This window comes from Aedes albopictus, chromosome 3, assembly GCF_035046485.1.
Source record: "Aedes albopictus strain Foshan chromosome 3, AalbF5, whole genome shotgun sequence".
NCBI classification, from domain to species: Eukaryota; Metazoa; Arthropoda; class Insecta; order Diptera; family Culicidae; genus Aedes; species Aedes albopictus.
In genome coordinates this window covers 61,309,147-61,325,561 of record NC_085138.1, presented here as the reverse complement: position 1 = coordinate 61,325,561, position 16,415 = coordinate 61,309,147, and positions in this window count along the sequence as shown.

The following is a 16,415-nucleotide window of genomic DNA, read 5'->3' as shown; positions in this document are numbered from 1 at the left end:
TTTTTTCGCCTGTTGTTTGCTTAGAAACTGTAAAACAGATAGAATCTCCTACAAGCTTTAAACATTGTTTCACCAATTCTATATTTTCACACATGGTTATGAAACTGCTGTGGAATGCTTTTTATGTCTTCTAATTTTAATCTGTCGCAGTTGATAATCTTTTCAGGATTGCTCTAAAACCAGTTTCAGCAAGGTCACTGGGACACTAAATATTATGGTATTTCTAACAGCTTTTAATTCACTACCGCTCCGCCGTGAGCGGTACACTCGTACGCTAGCACACAGTCAATAAATTGTTATATGGCAACCGGCAGACGACTAGGTACCTGTTCCACAGGTTCCCATCCAAGCGAAAGTAGTTTATGAAAATGTAGTAAGAATGTAGTAAGATTGAACATTGATTTCGGAATCATTGACCTTGGCCATAATCAATACAGCATTATAAATACTATATATTAAAATGTGTCAAATCACACATTTTGAATTGCTCAATCCTTGAAACATCGAAAGAAATCAGAACTGTTTACAAGCTAATCAAATTAATTAAAACTTATTGACACTTTCTGTGAAGCCCATTCAAAATACAACAAGGTCCGAAGTTCCGTTGATCCCAATAATTACCCACGTGCTAATGAATGCTACAGACAGACGATGCGATACCGCAGATGATTCACCCCTCAGCTCAAACAGAAAACAGATGGGAAAAAACTGCCGTTTGTGAGCCCAACGCAGCGCCAAAAAAAACATCTCTTTGTGCCCCAAACACAAGTCGTCTTGGGTAATTTTGATCGCCAAATTAGCATTGGCAAACATGGACATTTGTCATCCCGACACACTAGCGTATTTGCGTAGTTGGCCCTTCCAAAACTATGCGGAAGTTAAACATCTCTCCCGGGCAGCGATTTGGGGATCACGATTAGGCACTGAAAATTTGAATTCGCGATGAATGTACTGCGCTGGCGGCTGATAGTGCTTCAGAATAATTGTACGTTTCACAATGAATCGTTGGGTATGACTGCTACACGAGACGCTCTGACGTTCACAGGGTAATCAACGGACAATTATCTTCTCTGTGCGCCCATGTGGCCTGCCTGCCCAGCGCTGATTCAACTGTCTGGAAAGAGTAGTTAATGCCTCAGTCAGTAGTGTTTCATTCATTGCCCATAACTCATCTGTGGGTGTCCGGACGTGTCCGTCGGTCAGACGAGAATGATCTAACAACCTCAATTGTCATTGGAAAAGATAAACGTGTGACAAAAAAAAGCGCTACAATTCATTAACGGTAGCACTGTGGCAGAGTACGAATACCTACCTAAAGTTGGAATGCGTTGCTAAGGATTAGACTAATGTCCGAATAATTTGGAACGAAAACTGTTTACGGTTTGATGAGCGCCTGACAGTGACCTTCACGGTTGTCTTCATATCGGATGACGTCAATCAGTAGGTTATTGCCGAAGGATTCAGGTATGTATCTGACGTCGTCTTTAATCAGATGGAGAAATCGAGTTTCGTGCTTATCTCCAGTTTAGTGTGACTTTGGTATGATTTACCCATACTCGCCCTGCGTTCTATTTATAAGACGGTACTTTTTTATTCTATCTGTATTAACGAGATCTTTAGCCTTATAGACTAATTCATCTCAGGACCTGCGCTTTACTTCCCTTACGAAGGAGGACCCTCCATTTTGTGAGTTTTACCAGTAGTGCAATCTCAGGACCCCGGCAGGATAGTCACGTGCTTTAACTATCACACCAGATCCGCTCCACTTTGTACTTTGAAAGTGAACATCTTGAGATTTACACAATATTTCAACATACTGTCGGAGAAGTTGTTCAGAACATCCATACCTACTTCATACACTTTTTTTTTATCTTTTTAATTCAAGCCATTGCGATCATTACTTTGATCTATTGTGGTATACCCCTATTTAGTTTTGCATTTTTTTCAGGGCGACGAGTCACCATTTAGGGTAAACAAACACAGACAATCTGAACGTACTCTAATGTCGTTTTCGTTTTTGATTCAGTTCCAACCTGGGTTGGAACTGGATCAGATCACAGTTTCAACCCCAACCCGACTTCGGTTTCGCTTGTACTAAAGTTTGTTTGATGTTGTTTGTTTACACATTTTCCGCCGATCCAGTTCCAACCCAGGTTCAAAAACGAATTCGACATAAGCTGGTCTACTCCACTATATTGAGTTGTCCAAAAAATGTCTCACGAAACCTAATGCAAGCCTATCCATATACGTGAGAACAAAAGATGTTTACAAAGTTCTTACAGATAGATTAACACGGGAATTCTGAACACAAACCACTATCACACAGGAATTTGGATTGGACAATAACAAACCTAAAAAGAACAAAAGCGAATAACCAAAACAGAATCAACAATGCACGAACCAACCAAACTGACACAATTATAATCGACCATACAACACACGAATAGAACGAACTTTAAACTGTCATTTTGTCTACACGCAAAAGTAGTGGATTGCGATCCGGGTTCCGACTGCCAAATCAGTTTTTCGAAATTTAAAGGTTTTCCGGTTCCAAAAAATGGACAAATTTCAAAAACATGGAATGATAGTTGAAATGTTTCAAAAAACAACTACTAGACGAAGAAACAACAACTTATTCGGTATGTGTTAAGTGTTGCGTAACGCGTTAAAAACCAATGTAAACGTACAATAAAATTACAGATTCCATGAAGAAGATCCAATTAGGATCGAAACGTTTTTCGCGGTTTTTGCGTTTCACGCGGATTTCGCGGTTTTTGCGTTTCGCGCGGATTTCGCGCGTTTTTGCCAATTTCGGCGCGGATTTTGTGGGAATCGTTTTCAAATGCACTTACATTAAATATTTAGACATCAGGCTCAACACAATCAGTAAAAAATAATGGACATTTTCAAATTAGAGTTATGGGGCTGGGCTTTCTTTGTGATAATGAAAGCTGTTTTTTATGGAATTTGTAAAAAGACGCCTACCGGAAATTTTGGAGAAACATTTGGTTGAATTTTGTAGTTATATTTAATAAAATCTCGTAAAGAAAATCATTGGTTTTGTAGACGGTATGTGAAGTCGAATCAATCTGATTGGTTTTCTGACGCAGTATGTCGTGAAAATTCTGATGTTCCTGAAAAAAGACACAGGTAAGACATCCTGCAGGTTTTTATGATTGCATTCTTTAAAAAATCCACGGAAAAAAGTTTTGAAAAGTTCTAGCAATTTTTTTTAACATGCAGTACTTTTTTCATTCATTATGGATGAATTTAACGGAGTTCTCGAAATTCCTGAATCGGTTATTTGTGGAATTTATGTGGAACCGATTTTTTTTGCTAAATTTCTGATAGAATTATCCTGAAAATACGTAAACTTCTGTTGTAAAATTTCTCTTTGATTTCCAGGCGGAGCACTCGTTTTGAGGAGAGTTGCGGGAACAGTTATTAAAGGATTTAGTGGTAGAATTTTTGAGGATTTTTTTGCAGAATACTTAAAGAAATCGTTGAAGCTTTCGGAATCCTAACTTACTAAAATCTTTACTGATTTTTCATACATTTTTTGAAGTGCTTCCTTTTTATAAATATTTTTCTTAGAAGTAAAGTTTATTGGTGGCTTAATCAATGAATTCCACTAGTATTACTCTATTTGTATCTTCATAAAGTAAGTTTCTGTAGAAAATATTCCATCAAATTCACGGGAAGTATCTGAAAATTTTCTTTCAATTATCTCGCTAGCCTATTTGCAACATTTTTCAATTCTTGTTTGATGTATAAGTTGTCATCTAAAGTGATAGATTAATTATTAGTAAAAAAAATATTTTTCATTAGAAATGCTCTTCATCTGGAGTACAACAAAAGTCTGGCTTTTTATGAGTTTCAGTCATCAAAACCGTATGTTTTTGTACTGACGCGGATTTGATTACCTCGGCTCGGAATTCATATGACTTGGCGCGGATTTCGCGGTTTCCAAATCGACACTTTTGTAACAGCTCTGCAAAGGTTACACACACATATGGTTTAATAGGTCCAATTTCAAATGTAAAGTATATTTATTTTTCCGATATCCTTATCGGATCAAAATCAAAATTTGAAGTTGATGTTTTCGGCGGAGTTGCTCACACGGGTGTAAATCTTCAATTCTAATAGTCTCTAGTTATAAATTTCCTCACTAGATTGTGCTGCAATATAATTGATTTGATTTGATAATATCTCAGCCCACTGGGGGTGAAAAAAATACTGTTGCTAATATCGTTGCTCAGTGTAGTAATATCTTGTCAAAACCGTTCAAGTGTATAAGCCCCATGCGTCGAAAAGATTGCGAAATGAAATTTACCACACTAGATGATATGTATGTCACAGATATCGAGATCTCCTGATAATTCTCTATGCATTTCTCCTAGGATTCTTGCCAGATTTCATCTTATAATTCCTCCCAAGAATTCTGTATTGATTCATCCCAGACTTCTTCCTGGAAATTCTTTCATTATTACAATCAGGATTCTTCGTGGCATTTCGTCAAGTATTGTTCCAAGGATTCCTTCATAAATTCATCCCGGAATCCTTTCAGAAGTTCGTCCCAGCATTCGCAAAGGTATTTCTCCCGAGATTTTTTTATCTGTATTAACGAGATTTTTATCCCTAGGCTAGTTCATCTCGGGACCCACGCTTTACTTCCCTTCCGAAGGAAGAACTCACATTTTGTGAGTTCGTCGAGAGTGGGATTCGATCCCAGGTCCTAGGCGTGATAGCCCTGTGCTTCAACCATCACACCAGGTCCGCTCCTTTTTTGAAAGATTCCGTGAGAGAGTTTTTGGCCGAATACACGGACAAATTTCCTAAAGATTTTTCTCGAAATTTTTTAGAAGAGTTTCTGAAGAAATTTTTGGTAGATGTTCTAAAGCAATCTCCAATAGATTCTTCAAACGAATGCCTAAAGAAATTTATAAATATCTAGAGGAATTTCTATGGTAGACGAATTTCTCAAACAAACTCTGGAATGATTTGTTTAAAATCTTAAAAATCTTTGTGACACACAATAATCTGTAACATGATGATTTGATATAGGTAGTCTTCTTTGGAACTTTGTTTGGGGATTCTTCCAGCATTATTTTCGCGATTCCACCCGTGATTATTCCTGGCATTCTGGCGTTTGAATAGGTCGAATCTACACAGGAATCACAACAATCAAATCGAACGCCAGATTTCATTGACTTCTCACGGGATTCCTTCAAGAATGTTTCCTGGGATTTCATCAGAGATTCACTCATTTCTCTCGGGATTTGTTCTGGTACATTCCCCGGGATTCCTTCCGCGGTTTCTCCTGTGATTTCTTTCTGGATTCTTTCCGGGATCCCTCCATTGGTCCTTCCTTGATTTTTTAGGAATTTATCCTGGGATTTCTTCGGGAATTCTTACCGGATTCTGTGGATCTTTTTCTGAAATTCCGTTACGAATTCCTCACGGGATATTCTCAGAAATTTCTCCCGAGATTTGTTCAGGAATATTTTCCGGCACTCTCAGGGGTTCCTTCATAAATTCCTCCCGGTATTTATTTAGAGTTTGCTTCCTAATTCTTGGTCAATTCCCGAGACTCCATCAGGCATTCCTCAAGGCATCTTTATGTATTTTCCTTTGGAATTCCTTCAGGGAAATCTTCCGGGCTTCCCTCAGTGATTTTTTTTTTTTGGGAATTATGCCTAGAATTCCTTGGTACCTCCTGGGATTTCCATATTTTTATTGGGTTGTTTCTATAATTTCTTTGCCATGTTCTTCCAGGATTCTTTAGGGATTTCTTCCGGAATTATTTCACGGGTTATTGCCTAGATTGCTACAAGAATTTCTCCAGAATTCTTCCTTGGTTATCTTTCCGGATTCCTTTCGGAATTCTTCCCGGAATTCCTTCAGCAGCTCCTCCCGGAGTTCATTCAGGATTTTTTTCCGGTATTACTTCAGGAACTCCAGCCGGGATTTCTTCAGGAATTCATCTCGGCATTCTTTTAGTGGTTTCACCCGAGATTCCTTCAGAATTATTTTGCGGTACTCCATCATTCCTCCAAGATTACTTCCAGGATTCCTCTAGAGATTGCCTCCAGATTCTTTTATGGATAAATCCAGAGATTCCATCTGGCATTCCTCTAGGCATCTTTATGTATTTTCTTTTGGGATTCCTTCAGGGATTTCTTCCGAACTACCTTCAGGGATTCTTTGAACAATTTTCTCTAAGGATTTACTCATTTATTTTTATTGTTTTTTTAGAAATCCCTCTCACAAACTTAAAAAATATTCGCGGGGTCTGTTTTTCGTGCATAGCCGACTACTAAGCATACTCAAAACCAAATATCTCGGTAAAAATTACGTTTGTTAGCTGATTCTCAAAAAAAAAACAGTTGCCGAATCCCTGTAATAAATTGTCAAAGTTTGCGAAAATGCTGAGATCCCGACACTTCAGATGAAGTGCGCATGATTCATTCAGATATTATTTCAAGGTTCATTAAGAGATTTCCCCCGGGTTCCTTCCGACATTCCTGCATTGATTTCTACCCGAATTCCTTCAGTGGTTTCTCCCGGGAAATTCATTTGGGGATTAATTCTGATTTTTTAGCATCCCTGAATCCTTTCAGAAATGGTTCCGCTTTTCCTTTCAGAAATGGTCTTCCGCTTTCTTTATGAAATTGATCCTAAATGTCTACTTTATTCTTTCTATACGTTTCTGGGGGAATTTCTAAGAAGTGGTTATGGAAAAATTCCGTTGAATTTCAGAATACATAAATTTTGTAAAACTGCAGGAGAAACTCCAGAAGAATGCGTGCAACTTTGTTCGTAACCTAGGAGGAATTTAAAAAAAACTCCAGGAATAAAAACAAGGAAAATAACTAGAAAAAAAAGAAGATTTGCTTTGGGAATTTAGTCCGAAGTTCTTTCTGGGGCTCTTCCTTGAAGAAATATGAGAATCTCGAGATTTTGTCACTCTCGAAAGTTTTTCATAGCTTCTTCCACAGTAGCTCCCGATTTTTCCTGGAATTTCTCTCAAGATTTCTTTCGGAAATTTTGACGGATTTTTCGCTGAGCTTCTTCCCCATTTCTATGAAATTTTTCACAGAGTTTCTTCCAATAATTTCTCCAAAGTTTTTTTTTTCAAGAATTGGTTGGATCTCTAGGGATTTCTCCTAGAGTTCCTTCCAGGATTTCTCTCAGAGCTCCCCTCAGTATGTCAGATTTCCTACAATTTTACCTGTAGTATCCCTAGAAAGACATTTTAGATATGTTTTAGGAGGAACTAATGAAACAATATGAAAATTCTTGGAGAAATTGAAGAAAACGCTAAGAGAAATCATGTCACTTCGGCAAAACATAGAGGAAATGCGTGGGAACTTCAGAAGAAATAGTGGAAGAATTTCCCGTAATTTCCTATGAAGTTTTTTACGGTTTTCCAGAGACTTCACATTTGATACCCCGCAAGTTTTTCTGTTTTTTTTTTCAGGATTTCTCCTGGATTCTTTCTGGGATTACATCCGGAATTCTTTGCAAAGTTTTTTTTCTCTATGGCATGACTTGAAGAAGGATAAATTCAATGAGGGATCACTAGACAGATAGTGCATGAAACATGGAGTAATTCTAAGAAGACACTCTTAAGAAATTGCGAAAGAAATTCTGAAAAAAAAACCGAAATTAGCTTTGCAGATAAACACAGAAGGCATGCTAGAAGAAATCCTGGGAGTAGCGTCGATAACAATTCTGGAATTCCTTCTTCGATTCACGCATTCAAAGAAGAAATCCGTAAACAAAAATACCGGAAGCGATTCCGAAGAATTTTGGGAGAAATGCAGGAAGCATTTTCAAGAAAAACTACATAAGGAAGTGTAGGAAGAAACTTTGTCACAATCCTCTGAAGAAATTGTGAGAAAACATGCAGAATACATCGCGGGAGTTTTTTTGTTCCAATACTTGATGGAACTCTACGAAAATTTCAGAAAATTATTCCAGATAAAATTTTGAGAGGAAATCCAGACCACAGCAACTTTGAAAGCAATTCCTGAAGGAGTTCTGAAGAGAATCCGAAGAGCAATTTTAAATACATTTTTAAGGAAAATGGGAAAAAATGAAAAATCCACATAAAAATTCACTGAGAAGAAAAAACTCTTAGAGAATTTCTGGATTTTCAGAGAAAAATTTCCAGAGGAATTCCAATGGAAATCTCTAAAAGAAACCCAGGAAAAATCCCCGGAGGACTTATAGAGGATAGAGTAACCGGACTGTAATCCCAAGAAAAACTTCAGAAGAAACTTCTAGAAAAGTCTATGAGGGAATTGCAGGAGAAACTGCGGATGTAACACTGGGAGCACTGCCATTAAAACATCATGAAGTTTGATAGGTCGCACGCTAGGAATTGGCTTAGGTCGATAAGTGGCCACGGCCACATCCCTGGAGGCAAGACCTCAAGTCCAGAACATGGCACATTGAAAGGTTGTCCTTGTTTTGGCTCGACAAGTTGCACTCCATGGTTCACGTCGATAAGTGGCCAGACCCCTGGCTAGACCCGGAGCATGGCCGATTGGTCTCACATAGAAAAGTTGTCCTTGTCACGCCCACTTACGAACTGGGGCTAAAAACTCATGAATTTTGATAGGCCGCGCGCTAGGGTTTGGCTCAGGACGATATGTGGCCACTTCCCTGGGAGCGTGGAGTCTGTCATATTGCCGATTTGTTATTGGATAAATAGTTTAGAAATAATGCGCAAATCATCAAGCCTTTGAAAAAATCTAGAATTATCCTTGTTCAAGACAATCTATTGCCCCAACGGAATCCGCAATATCCTGGGAACTACTTGGCCTCCGAACTGGTACCAATTGCACTGAGATCCAACTGAATAAGAGGCTGGGACATCCCACTTATTCTCAAAGTGCAATTTAAGCAGCTCATACATTTTTGATCAATAACGGCGCCGGCCAAGATTGACTATAAGGAAGGGAAAGGAATGTCAGAGTGTACTGGTTGTTGCTACTAGAGACCGAGAGCACTCTGCGTACCCACACGGACTGGGGTACATATTTGTTAGATGGAAAGGATGGGAGATCTGGGAGCCACCGTTGGTTGGGTCGGTGTTGCGATCCATAGGGGTTATAATAGTGTTCGTAAGGTGATAGATTGCGCGGCGAATACTATAAAGGTCAAGAGGCACAGTTCGCTTTGGTTGCATAACTTTCAGGCGTTATATACACTGTGCTGTGGAAGTTGGAAGGAAGGGAAACGACTTTTTCATTTTCTTTCTGGTACTACTAGCGATAGCTATGAACATATGAATATACATGAGTTGTATATGCAGAGAAGAGAGAGAGAGAGAGAGAGAGAGAGAGAGAGAGAGAGAGAGAGAGAGAGAGAGAGAGAGAGAGAGAGAGAGAGAGAGAGAGATAGAGAGAGAGAAAGTAGATAGAAAGATAGAAAGTAGGAGGAAAGGGACGGGCCAGAGATTGAACCCAGGACCTTCTGCATACGAATCAGAAGCGGTAGCCACTAGACCTGGGAGCGGACCTGGTGTGATGGTTAGAACACTTGACCATCACGCCGAGGACCTGGGATCGAATCCCACTCCCGACAAACTCGCAAAATGTGAGTTCTTCCTTCAGAAGGGAGGTAAAGCGTGGGTTCCGAGATGAACTAGCCTAGGGCTAAAAATCTCGTTAAACAGATAAAAAAAGCCACTAGACCACCTAGCCCGTCAATAAAATCGTTTAGAGAAAATAGAACGGAAAAAGTATGTTAGAATTATACATAGATATAGGAAAATATGCTTCAAAGGTAGGGTCTTGTACCATTTGGGCAGGTGTACCTATTTGCCTCGATAACTAAGTCAAAAAACCTAACTTAATTTTTGGCATACGGTGAGATACGTACAGTAAATATGTAGCCCTATAAAAAAAATCTAATTAATTGGTTTGAAAATGACTTAGTTATAGCAGTTCCAAAAATAGGTACACCTGCCCAAATAGTACAAAATCCTTGTATGGCAGTCATTTTATCTATTCTGAATGGTTGAAAAATTTTTTGGATTAATTTTCTTTCGAAAATTCCTTTTGGAAAGCTTTGTTTAATATATCTCTTGGAAACAGATTTTCACTAGCTAAAATTGGATTATCATACCAAAAAGTAAATGGTTAAAGGGGTCCAATGAAAACTTGAACCTAAACGGTGCCTGTTGAGTAGAGTGGCCCACACTCATTTGAAAAAAATCGAAAAATGCAAAGTTTTTCCTCCTGTATTGGTTGCTATAGACTCCCAGAAGTTAAATTCAAATTTTGAGCGAAATCGGAAAGTCTAAGGGGGTTTCCAACAAGCTTGAATCGAAAACTTAAAATTTCTGCATACATTTCCAAGTTTTCCCATACAAACTTCAAGGTCGTTGAGAGTCCCTTGACTTAATCGATTTCGGTCAAATTTTGAAGGTACATCCTAGGAGTTCAAAACAACTTAAGGTTAGACTTGGCATTTTTCGAATTTGTGGGCCACCCTACTGTGGAGTGTTGGGGTGTCCTTCACAGTACTACGCCTTTATTACGTAAACCGGGGCAATGGTGTAAATTACCTAGTGCTTCTCTTAGACAATCAGCAGTTCTTCCTATTCCTCAAATTTGAGACTAATTGAAGGCGGGATAATTCAATAACTGCACTAGTTCAAGCTATATTCGTTTTATGTGTTTTGCATAGTGTATTCTGTACGTTTTCGCCCTTGATGTTTTTCAATGGATCATTGAAGACGAATTTTCCGCTACTCATCGCATCAAAACAAAAGCGCCACCGTATATGGACGTTCACACAGTGACAGCAGTCGAGTTACGTCAAACACACAAGGCTACGGTGGCGCTATCTGTTCATTTCATAGCGGCCGTTTTAGTTATTTTAGTGATCCATTGATACCGATTTGGTATACCCTACTGTTTCTTTTTTTGTGTGATGTGATTGCCAAAAGTGCAACCCTGTCTAGTTTGGATAATGGATACGGTTAGGATAGCTTAGATCAGTTTTCAGCATAAAAAGGAACGGCAAAAGTCATTTTTTGCTAATTTATGCAAATCAGTCAGACGAGGGTCAGTGTGAGCTGCTCTCGGGGGAAGAGCAACTGACGAACAATTGCAAGTGCCGGGCTGGGAATCGAACCCGTGGCCACCCGTAAGTAAGCCAACGTGTGACCAATGTGCCACGGGCTTCAGTGTAACTCAAATTTGACCTGAAAGCTTTTCCTGACAAACTGAATAAGGGAGCGTCCATAAATTACGTCACGCAAAAAAAAATGTCCATTTTGAACCCCCCTCCCCTCTATGTCACACTTTTTGTATGAGACCTCTGAAATTTTTATAAGAGTTTTCACACTTTACTGAATCCCCTCTCCCCCTCAAAGCGTGACGTAATTTATGGACGTTCCCTAATACGGTCAAGTTTCATGCAATATTGACGACAAAAGACGCTATTGACGAACAGATCAAAACTGTCGAAAATCACCCTAGATAGGTATATACTAGTGTGGGTCATCGGAAGCGCTTTCTCAGATCAAAGCTTTTTTGGTTCCATTTCGGGTCCTGAGTATCTGTGCAAAATTTGAGCACGATCGGTTGCGTCTACACTTTGCGCATTGCAATTGAAATTTGTATGGGATTTTGTATGGGAAAACGTACTTTTTTGCATTTTAACCATAAGTTGAAAAAGTTTGTCTGATACTTTTTAACCGAAACAGTAAATTGATAGCCTAGGATGTTCTAAAAAACTTTGTTGAAGGCCGCAAAGCGATCCGATGCTTGTGAAAATAATTATAACCAACGAACCGCATGCATGTGTTTATGTTTTAACATGTAAAGGAATAACAATAGCAACAAAATCATGATGTTTCGCCAAGCAATGCCAACGCTATAACTTTTTTCATAAGCATCAGATCACTTTGCGGTCTTCGACAAAGTTTTTCTGGACACCCTAGGCTATGTTTTCACTTTAACGGTTACACGGTTTTAAAAAAAATCGAGCTTGTTATGAGAGAAATGCAAAAAAGTGTGTTTTCCCATGTAAAACCCCATACAAACTTCAAACGCGATGCGCAAAACGTGGACATAACCGATCGGGCCCAAATTTTGCACACTTATTTGGGTCCTCAAATGGTATCAAAAAAGCTTTGATCTGATGGGATACCAAGGGCGTAGCCAGAGGGGGGCAGGGGGGGGCCGTGGCCCCCCCCTGACCGAGCAACTATATTCTAACTTAACCGAAAAACTTAGATGATCAGAGCTGTTTTTGACTAGTAAAAATAAAATTCTCCTGCATACTCGTATTTTTTTTTAATGTATGCAGGAATTCCTTCGGAAATTGTTGGAGGAATATCTTCGAAAATTCCTGAGGGTATTTCTTCGGAAAATAAAATTCTCCTGCATCCTCGTTTTTTTTAATGTATGCAGGAATTCCTTCGGAAATTCTTGGAGGAATATCTTCGAAAATTCCTGAGGGTATTCCTTCGGAAATACCTGGAGGAATTCCTTTGGAAATTCCTGAAGGAATCCCATCCAAAATTCCTGGAGGAATCCCTTCGCAAATTCCTGGAAGAATTCCATCGGAAATTCCTGAAGGAATTCCTTCGGAAATTGCTGAAGAAATTCCTTCGGAAATTCCTGAAGGATTCCTTCGGAAATTCCTGAAGCAATTCCTTCGAAAATTCCTGGAGGAATTCCTTCGGAAATTCCTTGGGCAGTTCCTTGGGAAAATCTTGGATGAATACCTTCGGAGATTCCTGGAGGAATTCTTTCATAAACCCATAGAGAAATTCGTGAGGAAATCCTTAGGTGAATTCCTTACGAATTCCTGGACAAAATAATTCCAAACTTCCTGGAGGAATGCTTTTGGAAATTCCTGGAGGAATTCCTTCGGAAATTGCTGGACGAATGCCATTGAAAATTCCTTCGGAAATTGCTGGACGAATGTCATTGAAAATTCCTGGAGGAATTCCTTCGGAAAGTCCTGGAGGAATTCCTTCGGAAAGTCGTGGAGGAATTTTTTCGGAAATACTTTTTGGATTTTTTTTTGAAAATTCTTGCAGGATTTGCTTCGGAAATTCCTAGCGGAATTCCTGAAGGAATTCCTTCGGAAATTCCTAGCGGAATTCCTGGAGGAATTCCTTCGGAAATTCCTAGCGGAATTCCTGGAGGAATTCCTTCGGAAATTCCCGGAGGAATTCTTTCAGAAATTTCGGGAGGAATTCCTTCGGAAATTGCTGGACGAATTCCTTTGGAATTCCAGGAAGAATTCCTTTAGAAATTCCTGGAGGAATTCTTTCGGAAATTCCGGGAGGAATTCCTTCGGAAATTGCTGGACGAATTTCATTGGAAATTCCAGGAGGAATTCCTTCGGAAATTCCTGCAATAATTTCTTCGGCAATTACTGGGGGAATTCCTTCGGAAATTGCTGGACGAATTCTTTTGGAAATTCCTGGAAGAATTCCTTCGGCAATTCCTGAATGAATTCCTTCGGTAATTACTGAAGGAATTCGTTCGGAAATTCCTGAAGAAATTCCTTCGGAAATTTCTGGAGGAATTTCTTCGGAAATTATTTGGTTAGTTCTCTCGAAAAATCTTGGATGAATACCTCCGGAAATTTCTGGAGGAATTCATTCAGAAATCTATAGAGAAATTCCTGAGAAAATCCTTGGATGAATTCCTTAGGACATTCATGGAAAAAATCATTCTAAACTCCTTAGAAGAATGCTTTTTATGATTCCTGGAGGAATTCCTTCGGAAATTGCTGGACGAATTCCTTTGGAAATTCCAGGAGGAATACCTTCAGAAATTGTTGGAATAATTTCTCCTGAAATTACTTGAAGAATTCCTTCGGAAATTCCTGGTGGTATTCTTTCGGAAATTCCTGGAAATTTTTTTTCGGAAGGTCTTTTTGGATTTTGTTTTTGGAAATTCGAAGAGGAATTCCCTCGAAAATTCATGGAGGAATTCCGTTAGGAATTCCTGGAGAAATCCCTCCGGAATCTCTTGGATGCATTTCTTCTGAAATTCGTGGAGCAATTCTTTCGGAAAATCCTGGAGAAATTCCTTCGGAAATTCTTGAAGACATTTCTTTAAAAATTCCCGGAGGAATTCCATTGGAAATTCCTGGAGGAATTCCTTTGGAAATTCCTTCGGAAATTCCTGGACAAACTCTTTTGGAAATTCCTGAAAGATTTTTTTTTTTGAAATTCCAGGAAGAATTCCTTCAGAAATTCCAGGAGAAATTCTGTCCGAAATTCCTTTGGAAATTTCCAAAGGATTTTTTTCAAGGATTTTGCGATGTAATTCCACCAGGAATTTTGCGAAGTAATTCCTTCAGGATTTTCCGAATGAATTCCTCCATGTATTTCCGAGAGAATTTATCCAGGAATTTCCGTGGCAATTCCTCCAGGAATTTACGAGGGAAATCCTCCAGGAATTTCCGAGGGAAATTCTCCAGGAACTTCCGGAGAAATTCCTCCAGGAACTTTCGGAAAAATTCCTAAACAAATTTTTGGAGGAATTACTCTAGGAATTTCCGGAGGAATTCCTCCAGGAATTTCCGAAGAAATTCTTCCAGGAATTTGCAAAGGATTTCCTCCTGGAATTTCCGAAGGAATTCCTTCATGAATGTCCGAAGAAATCCCTACATGAATTTTCGAAGGAATTCCTCCATGAATTGCCGAACAAATTCCTCCAGGAATTTTGCCAAGGAATTTCTAAAGGATTTTCCGACGGAATGCCTGCATGATTTTCCGAAGGAATTCCCCCAGAAATTTTCCGACGGAATTCCTCTACGAATTTCCGAAGAAATTCCCCGAGGAATTTCCGGAGGAATTCCTCCAAGAATTTCCGAAGAAATTCTTCTAGGAATTTTCAAAGGAATTCCTCTTGGAATTTTTAAAGGATGTCCTCCTGGAATTTCTGAAGGAATTCCTCCATGAATGTCCGAAGGAATTCCTTCATGAATTTCTGAATGAATTCCTCCAGGAATTTTGCGAAGGAATTTCTAAAGAATTTTCCGAAGGAATTCCTACATGAATTACCAAAGGAATTCCTCCAGAAATTTTCCGACGGAATCCCTCCACGAATTTCCGAAGAAATTCCTCGAGGAATTTCCGGAGGAATTCCTCCAGGAAATACCGAAGGAATTCCTCCATGAATTTCCGAAGGAATTCCTCCAGGAATTTTGCGAAGGAAATCCTGAAGCATTTTCCGAAGGAGTTCCTCCATGAATTTCCGAAGGAATTGCTCCAGAAATTTTCCGAAAGAATTCATTCACGAATTTCTGAAGAAATTCCTTCACGAATTTTCAAAGGAATTCCTCCAGGAATTTCCTGGGAAATTCCACCATGAATTTCCGGATGAATTTCTTCAGAAATTTCCGGAGGAAATCCTCCAGGAATTTCCGAAGGAGATCCTCCAGGAATTTTCAAAGAAATTCCTTCTGCAATTTCCGAAGGAATTTCTCCTGGAATTTCCGAAAGAATTCCTTCATAAAATTCCGAAGGAGTTCCTTCAGGAATTTCCGAAGGAAATCTTCCAGCAATTTCGGAAGGAATTCCTCCAGGAATTACCGAGGGAATTCCTGCAGTAATTTTCGGTGGAATTCCTCTAGAGATTTTCAAAGGAATTTCACCTGGAATTTTCAAAGGACTTCCTGCCGAAATTTCCGAAGGAATTCTTTCATGAATGTCCGAAGGAATTCCACCAGGAATTTTCGAAGGAATTTCTCCAGGAATTCCTTCACGATTTTCCGATGGAGTTCCTCCATAAATTTCATAAGGAATTCCTCCAGGACTTTTGAGAAGGAATCGCTCAAGGATTTTCTGAAGGAATTCCTCCATGAATTTCCGAAGGAATTCCTCCAGAAATTTCAGGAAGGAATTTCTCCAGGTATTTCCGAAGGAATTACTCCAGGATTTTCCCGAAGAATTCCTGCATGAGTTTCCGGAGGAGTTTGTCCAGGAATTTCCGTAGGAATTCCTCCAGGAATTTTCAAAGGAATTTCTCCTGGAATTTTCAAAGGATTTTCTCCTGAATTTCCGAAGGAATTGCTCTATGAATTTCCTAAGAAATCCCTCCCGGAATTTCCAAAGAAATTTCTTATGGATTTGCCTTGAAGTACCTCCATAAATTTCCGAATGAATTCCTCCAAAAATTTTTGACGGTTGTCCTCAAAAAATGTCCTTAGGATTTTCTCAAATAATCATCAAATGTGTTTCTGAAGGAATGTTTGAAGAAGTTTCTCAAGCTTTTGTAGGAGTTCCGCAATACATTTTTGAAGGAATTTCTTGAGGAATTTCGTAAAGCCGAAAAAAATCCTCAACGAACTTATCAAACAATTTCTCACGAAATTTCCGAAGGTATTCCATAAGACATTTCAGACATATGTCAAAAAAATTTCCA